We start from the raw sequence: 9,454 nt of genomic DNA, 5'->3' as shown, positions 1-9,454 counted from the left end.
TCTTTAAAGTAGAGACATTACATACTGATATACACCTGAACATCAGCAAGAGAGGACACTTTAAAGTAGAGACACTACATACTGATATACACCTGAACATCAGCAGGAGAGGACTCTTTAAAGTAGAGACACTACATACTGATATACACCTGAACATCAGCAGGAGAGGACTCTTTAAAGTAGAGACACTACATACTGATATACACCTGAACATCAGCAGGAGAGGACTCTTTAAAGTAGAGACACTACATACTGATATACACCTGAACATCAGCAGGAGAGGACTCTTTAAAGTAGAGACACTACATACTGATAGACACCTGAACATCAGGAGGAGAGGACTCTTTAAAGTAGAGACACTACATACTGATATACACCTGAACATCAGCAGGAGAGGACTCTTTAAAGTAGAGACACTACATACTGATATACACCTGAACATCAGCAGGAGAGGACTCTTTAAAGTAGAGACACTACATACTGATATACATCTGAACATCAGCAGGAGAGGACTATTTAAAGTAGAGACACTACATACTGATATACACCTGAACATCAGCAGGAGAGGACTCTTTAAAGTAAAGACACTACATACTGATATACACCTGAACATCAGCAGGAGAGGACTCTTTAAAGTAGAGACACTACATACTGATATACACCTGAACATCAGCAGGAGAGGACTCTTTAAAGTAGAGACACTACATACTGATATACACCTGAACATCAGCTGGAGAGGACTCTTTAAAGTAGAGACACTAAATACTGATATACACCTGAACATCAGCAGGAGAGGACTCTTTAAAGTAGAGACACTACATACTGATATACACCTGAACATCAGCAGGAGAGGACTCTTTAAAGTAGAGACACTACATACTGATATACACCTGAACATCAGCAGGAGAGGACTCTTTAAAGTAGAGACACTACATACTGATATACACCTGAACATCAGCAGGAGAGGACTCTTTAAAGTAGAGACACTAAATACTGATATACACCTGAACATCAGCAGGAGAGGACTCTTTAAAGTAGAGACACTACATACTGATATACACCTGAACATCAGCAGGAGAGGACTCTTTAAAGTAGAGACACTACATACTGATATACACCTGAACATCAGCAGGAGAGGACTCTTTAAAGTAGAGACACTACATACTGATATACACCTGAACATCAGCAGGAGAGGACTCTTTAAAGTAGAGACACTACATACTGATATACACCTGAACATCAGCAGGAGAGGACTCTTTAAAGTAGAGACACTACATACTGATATACACCTGAACATCAACAGGAGAGGACTCTTTAAAGTAGAGACACTACATACTGATATACACCTGAACATCAGCAGGAGAGGACTCTTTAAAGTAGAGACACTAAATACTGATATACACCTGAAAATGTGCAGAATGTCTTCTTTAAGGTAAAATGTTCAGCTTTTTCCAGTATTTAAAATCGCAGTTTCTAAGTTCATACAAAAGTTGCTTTAAGTAATACAATATATTTGTCACCTATGTACCTGTATCCAAAACTCCAGGTGATCCGAGTAGAAACTAGGTAAGTTTAAGTATTCCCACAAGGCAATGCTGTTAAATTAAAGGTGTTGCAAAAGGTGAGAACTTGCAGCAAAAGGTTGTCAAATGTAATAAATGTTCTTTTCGCACTGCAAGCCCGTTATTATGTTGCATCACAGAACTCCCTTTGCTGTCTCTGCTTCCTCAAACCTGCGACATGAGTTTGATTAGGAAAAGGTTTTGTGTGGACACATCTGAAGCCTGTGAAGGGTATTTCATAAAGTCATTGTCCACCTTCTGTTGTCTAGTTTAAACTCTAACAATGGACCACATTTGATAAATTTGCATGTCAAATCTTAAACTTAATAGTACTTAACAATTACGGCTTTTAGATAAAATTGTTGGACTAAAAAGGTACAGCATTTCTCTGTCTTGAGTATAGCATCTGTTGCATTGTTGGGAGAGAAAGACATGTTCATTGCCAAAACTAAGCTGTAGCTGTCGTGCAAAGACAAAAAAGCCTTTGAATCCTTTGTATCTTGAATCTGGAGTAAAACTCGCACGATATGAATGTAATTAATTTCTTACCTACTTTAGATAAACACCTTAATTTCTCACCTTTGTTATGTTGCCAAACCGTTGCATCCAGATGGTGGTAACTGCACAATAACCAAACTAAGCACTGACGTTTTGTAACGTGAGAAGAATTGTAACTACCCTTGCAGAATTGATGGGCAAGTAAAAACTGCAATGGGCTTTAAACTGGGAAATGATGCCTTTACTACTTGATTAGTAGCCGGTCCTGGTGAAAATTAGATGGCTGTGACTTTGAATACAAAGCCGCAGGAAGTGTGAGCTCATTCCTCTCCCCTCCTTCTGCTCAAGAAGCTTTTTTCAGATCTTTAGTATCGCCGGAGAAGATCATACCCTGCATGGCTCCAGCTCCATCACCGCTGCCTGCATCAAGAAAGATTTAAGAGACGAAGGCAGACCGGATGGCCGCGGGAAGAAACGAAAAAGAAGGTGTCTGGTCGCTAGCGCCTAATGAGGATGAGAAAAAATATGGAGTCCTTTCTTTTGCTTCTTAACTCCTTTAGACGCCTAGGCCCCGGTGATGAAGGAGGCGAGGAAAAATGGCGTTCATTTTATAGAGCTGGCAGCAGCAGAAAGGGAGGCTTTCTCAAAATATAAAAGTTTAAAGGTGCTGTCGCCTGAACTGAGCTTCAGCTGGAGTTATCGATCAGGGAAGACAGTCCAACTAAATTCCTTTTCTCACACTGATTTGTCCCCTCGGTTATGTTCTCTTATTCGTCTCCTGAAAAGTTCTTATCGTAGATGAACGATCCACAAACTACTCAAAGGGCTTTTTCTTTTGCCTTCTGGCCGGACACAGGGGAGAGCCTCGTCCCAGCGTTTCATAAAATAAATTCTCCAAAATATGTTTTTAATGTTTATTTTACAACTATATCTCCCTGGATGTTATTATCTGTTTGTGCTACTTTGTTTGTTTACTGTTACATCCAAAGGGAGGACTGTTCTCACACTTTTTAAGAATGAGCCTCAGCTGTTAAGAGACGTGGACAATTCACTTGTGGCGATAAAAGTACAGCCCTTACCGGCCGCAACATTCAGGGCTTTTCGGTCATTGATATGAAAGTTTCTGAATGAAAGACATGAGCTTTACCTCCAACATCTACAGTAACGTAGCTGGCGCCTTCCTGAAAAGTTAAAATACTTTAAACTGAAAGTACTCGGAGCAGGGGCACAAAAACGCTCTCTGCCCGTTGGAAACAACACAAAAACATGCTAATTTTAAACCACATTAAAAGCGCATAACTTCTTCTCATACCTCATTCACACCAACGCAGCTCTGGTTCAAGCTCCGTGCTAGAGCTTTTCAGGTTCAGAACCGGTTCTTCGGTTTAGCTCCGGCTCTTTTCGCACTGCCCAGAGTCCGACTGGTGCTGCGTCATTGCGTCATCGTTTGCGTCATGACGTAACCGTTTGCGTGCCTGCTTCATAAAGCCAAACCGCGCGGAAACCCCTCACAGCTGACACCGACAACAATGGCCGATTGTGCTCCAGCTTCCTCTGTTCCTCTTCAGAAGACCAGATTCCCAGTAGGTAGCTGGTCTCTTCAGTGGACCACTGTTGCTTGTTAAGTTTCTCCATCGTTCTGTACCAACTGGATAAAACGCCGGCTTTTTGTTGTTGTTCAGGAGTTAATCCCGCCCCTTCCCCCGCCTCGACGTAAGCGTGACGTATGTGGTTCTTTTGCTCTGGCCGGACAATTTTTTGGTGCTTGAAACGAACCGGTGAAGAGGAAAACCTGGTGCTTTTCAAGCTCCAGCTCCGAACCGGCCCTGAAACACTGTTGGTGTGAATGAGGTATAAGAGTCACACGCATGTTTCTAATTGCAAAAATAACTAAACAGAGACTTTTTTAAAATATCTTAAGCAAAATAGCCTGAGGTACAGAAGCAGACGATCTAACGTATCTACGCGAAGCAATAAGCAACCATAAGAAACCCAAAAACCTGTCAACCCAAATCTCAGTGCTATGATGAAGGTGGAGTAACACCAATAACTAACAGGTTTTGTTATTTACTGATCTGGAATGGTAGATATTATATATTGAATGTCCAGTCCTCTTCCCCTCACATTCACCCCTAACATTTCCCTGGTAAACACTGTTCCGAGAGAGCTACAGGTGCCGTCCTGTCACTTTCAATTTGACGGCAGATATCAAAATGTAGAGCTCCGTTAACCGAGTGTCAGGGCGTCATTAGCAGCGGGTCAAACTGCATTATGCTCAGATTCTCCGATCGGTACGGCTTCTCCACGGCACACTGACAAAAGGTGTCAGAGGAAGGTAAACAAGACTTCACTCAAGCATGCATACCATCCGAGGAAGATATTCCCATTCAGAGAATAGTATAGTGAGCTGTATTATCTCCTTAGACCAGGGGTGTCCAAACCTTTATCAACGAGGGCCATATACAGAAAGATATACGAAGGTCTGGGCCACTCGCTAGAAGTGAGGTATATAGCCTCATAAGTTAAGTTAGCAAAATCAATCAAATGCAGGTCAATGATGCTTGATACTTGAATATGCTTTAAGGAAACAAACTGTCTTTGGCAGCTCATCCCTCAGTTTGCTTAAGTGTTTATTTCAATCAACTTAGATTTGTTAGAAAATGTGTCCAACTTTAATTTACAGAATTTATTTGAAATGTGGTCTTATTAACACATGCATACTGCTGTGTGATATATTTGTATATATTAATTTAAGAAGTACAATATGCACAAGTTTCATTTGTGGGCCATATTCCATTATACCTCAAAAATGTAGTTTGGACACACCCTGCCTTAGACAAACGCTTGAATGTCCAGAACAACATTCAGGGCTTTTCGGTCATTGATATGAACGTTTCTGAATGAAAGACATGCCCAAAAACTAGCTTTCCTCAAACATCTGCAGCAGGGGTGTCAAACTCAATTTCATCACAGGCCACATCAACATTATGGTTGGCTTTAAGACTATATAAAAATACATATATCAATATTTAATATATATAAAATAATGTATTATATGACATTATTGCCTCTGCATTGGATTATTATCGGATATGGTAATAACTTCATAATTAACTACGTCTGAAAGCAGAAGTCGAGAGGAAATAATTGCAAGTCTCTTCAGTGAGAATGTCACAAAATGATGAAAAGCCAAATTCTGAGGAAAAAAAGTCCCCAAAAATATAAATAAGTGAAATTTTGAAAAAAAAAGTAACATTTTGAAAAAAAAGTCAAATTCTGAAAAAAAAGTCAAATTTGAGATGCATTGTGGGACATGTAGTTTATGGGCAACGTGCTTCTGTAAATCAGCATTTAACCATATAATAAACATATTATATTCTTTCAGATCTGTTGTGGGCCACATAAAATGAAGTCACAGGCCGGATTTGGCCCCCGGGCCTTGAGTTTGACAGCCCTGATCTACAGTAACGTCACTGGCGCCTTGCCGAAAAGTTAAAAATACTTTAAACTGAAAGTACTCCGAGCAGGCACAAAAAACAGGCACAAAAAACTCTCTCTCCCCGTTAGAAACAATACAAAAAACATGCTGATAATCAGTGAAACATGTGGAAACAGGCCCTAAATATATATAATTTAAGTGACACGCGTGTTTCTAGTTGCAAAACAATTAAACAGAGACTTTTCTAACATATCTAAAGCAAAATAGCCTGAGGTACAGAAGCAGCCTATAGCTAACGTTTCTACGCAAAGCAAGAAGCAACCATAAGAAACCCAAAAACTGTCAACCCAAATCTCAGTGCTATGATGAAGGTGGAGCAACACCAATAACTAACAGGTTTTGTTATTTCCTGATCTGGAATGGTAGATATTATAATATTATATATTGAATGCTTCACTTTCTTTGCCTATGTCAGCCATTTTGATGGGTTGTAAGAGATGTTGTTAATGTCCCTCTAAATGCTTGTGTGCAAAGTGATGCAGTGTTTATGTCCAGAACCTTTATTGTGAAAAGTAAGAACTGAAGCTATAATGTCCTGCTGTTGTCAATGTGGGAGCCATAAAGAGTTTGCTGTCTTTATTCAGAGTATACAGAGCCTTTGTTTTATTTTATTTTATTACCTTCATAAGAGCAGGAGCAACTCAAGCGCAATCCTTTTACTTCGGGGTGCTGCCACGGAGCCTTTATTTCCCCGGGAGAAACTGACCCGGTGGCAGATTGAATTGCATTTTAAAGCGGGGGCTTATAGGAAACCAATCTAAACACAGATGGTGTTGCTATTTCACAGCCATTACATCGTGCAATCAGCATTTGTTTCATTAAAATGCGGTGAAGCTCTCAAGTTGTTCTAACTTTAAGAGTTTGAGTACATTTGAAAGTGGGCACTGAATACTAACGGGGGCTGCAAATGGAAATGAGCTAATAGCTAAACTTTTAGATTTATTTTATGCATGGTCATTATTGAATATACATTATACTATGCCAATAGTAGTCCTGCACATCTCCACATGTACCTCCAGATCCATTTCTCAAAAACAGTGTGTTTATAAAAGTGAGAAACCCGATCTAATCCAAAAAAGCGTATTCTTAGGAAATGTTTTGATTGATTTGTTGGTACATTTCCCCATTCACAATCACACACTTCCAAGTGAATGTTCTGCAGCCACGTGTTGCTTTTACGAAGCCCCAATGATAACCTTTTGGTAAATGTCCCTCAGGGGTGTCAAACTCAAATACACAGTGGGCCAACATTTAAAAATGGGTACTAGTCGAGGGCCGGACTGGTTCAATGTTTATTGCAAAACGTATTGAAATGAACTTATTGCACATATTAAACCTGGAACTAACAAAGCTTAAATGATTGCCTTTAAAAACAAAATTAAACATTAAATAAGTTGCATTCATTTCTTATGGCTCTATCTGCAGAGTCATTTCTTATGATTACATTTTCCCACAGGCCATCAACAGCTTCAACAAAACTATTCCCTCAAAGAACAAAACAAACATGCCCTGTTGTCTCAAGAAACAAAGTGCAGAAGGAAACATCCATTAAACTCAGTGAGCTGCTCTGTGATGCTAGCTCAGATACTTGGCATCTCATCTTGGGTGCAAGTTCATCAATGTTTGGGCTCAGGCTCTGAGCTGAGGAGACCCTCAGGATGGAGTGAAGGTGTGCGTGCAATATACCGGCGGGCCAGATCTAACAGTAATTAGAAATTATCCTGCGGGCCGAAATTAAATCCACCACGGGCCTGATTTGGCCCCCGGGCCTTGAGTTTGACACATGTGCTTTATATCATCCCCTATTCATAACCTGTCTGTATATTTGACCTCTGACAGTATTTACCTTCCTAGTACGAATTTTCCAGACGGTTAATGTTGTTTTTCCGCGCCGTCCTTTGATGGATGCCAAGTAAATGTAGCTGACCTTGTTTGCTGAAGTGTATTTTTCATTTGCCGCGATAAGAGCATATCTACAGCCTCCTGTCTATATCTGCACGGTTTAACTCCACCATTACAGCTGAAACTGTCACATTCATGTCCTTTAACGTGAGCTGTCTCAGTAACACTGCATTATGCCAAACAGCTAAGATCCAGAGACATCTTTCTGAGAGCTACTGTGGTTTAGATTTCCATTAAATTGAATCTATTTGCTGCTGATACCTCCTGTTTTCTCATGAGATCTTGCAGTGCTATAGCTGCCCATGCATGAATTGTGGGTAACACAGAACACAAATGTTAACCACACTGGAAAAAAAGCTGCTCCAAAAACAAGTCAAAAACAAGGAAAACTAGGTGTTCTCGCTTGTAATAAATAGAAAAATCTGTGAACATTTGCTTGGTAAGATTTCTTGAAATAAGACAGGATATTTAGACAAATCAGATCTTGTTACTATGGGAGAACTAGTTTTGAACTACCAGGATCAGGAAATGCCCAGTAGTTTCCTGGTTTCTAATGTTAGCTGGTGATTTTCCATTAAAAATGTCGTAGATACAACTCAAAATAAGGTGTTTTCAAGAGTCTTTGACTACACAAGATACTTCTGTCTTAAAACAAGACCCCATGTCTATAAATGAAGCTCAGCGCAAGTTCAGGCAGGAAGACCTATCACTTTGTATTGCGCGTCATGACAATACTCGCTCCCTTCACTAAACGATAGGGAGCGCCACTCCTCAGCTAACCTATCACTTCCCTCCGTTCACAAGCCTAATCATCGCACCTGTTAATCCCTCTATATATGCTCTCCCCTTTTCCATCCGCTGTCTTCCAGGTGTCAACGCGCAACCCTCCTCCACCCCTTCACCTCCTGCTTCCAACTCAGGGCCAAGCTCAACCTTCTCCCTTCCAACCGGACCTAACCACTTATCACCACCACCAGTGTCTAGACCCGGGGGGGTTCATCGGAAACGGTTCTTCCCTTCCCGAATGACATCCTACAAAACCTGGGCCTAATCACCAAACACCATTTCATTCACTGTTATAAACTGTCATCATTATGTTTCATTTGTATCATGTGACCCGATAATAAACATGTATTCCATACATCACGTCTCTCCTGATTGAACTATTAGCTCTTATATCAAGTTTAAAAAAACATATTCTAGACATTAGACAAATATACTTTGAGTTATAGTAGAGTTGTAGTAGTGCACTCCTTTATCACTCCCTTCAGACTGCTTTGTGGTGGACAGTGATGAACCGTGGCTGTGGGCGGCTTTCAAGAGTGAATAAATGGGTTTAACAGAACTACCAGGAGAAGAATAACCAGATTTCCCAACAGATCCCTCCAGTCCTCTTCCCCTCACAGTCACCCCTAACATTTCCCTGGTAAACACTGTTCCGAGAGAGCTACAGGTGCCGTCCTGTCACTTTCAATTAGACGGCAGATATCGAAAATGTAGAGCTCCGTTAACCGAGTGTCAGGGCGTCATTAGCAGCGGGTCAAACTGCATTATGCTCAGACTCTCCGATCGGTACGGCTTCTCCACGGCACACTGACAAAAGGTGTCAGAGGAAGGTAAACAAGACTTCACTCAAACATGCATACCATCCGAGGAAGATATTCCCATTCAGAGAATAGTATAGTTAGCTGGATTATCTCCTTAGACCAGCCGTGTCCAAACCTTTTTCAACGAGGGCCACATACAGAAAGATATACGAAGGTCTGGGCCACTCGCTAGAAGTGAGGTATATAGCCTATAAGTTAGCAAAATCAATCAAATGTAAGTTATGCTCTCCATTTACTTACTATTACAAAAAGTGTTTAGCTCATTCCTTAAAACAGAAGCTTCAGATTGATTATAATAAGGAAAAATAGGAAGTATATGTCAAGCTTGTTCTATGTAAATAAGTTATTGGGCTTTTTCATTATCAACTTAGATTTGTTAGACACCC

This window comes from Notothenia rossii, assembly GCF_949606895.1.
Source record: "Notothenia rossii genome assembly, chromosome: 7".
Classification (NCBI taxonomy): Eukaryota; Metazoa; Chordata; class Actinopteri; order Perciformes; family Nototheniidae; genus Notothenia; species Notothenia rossii.
This window is presented reverse-complemented; position numbering follows the sequence as displayed.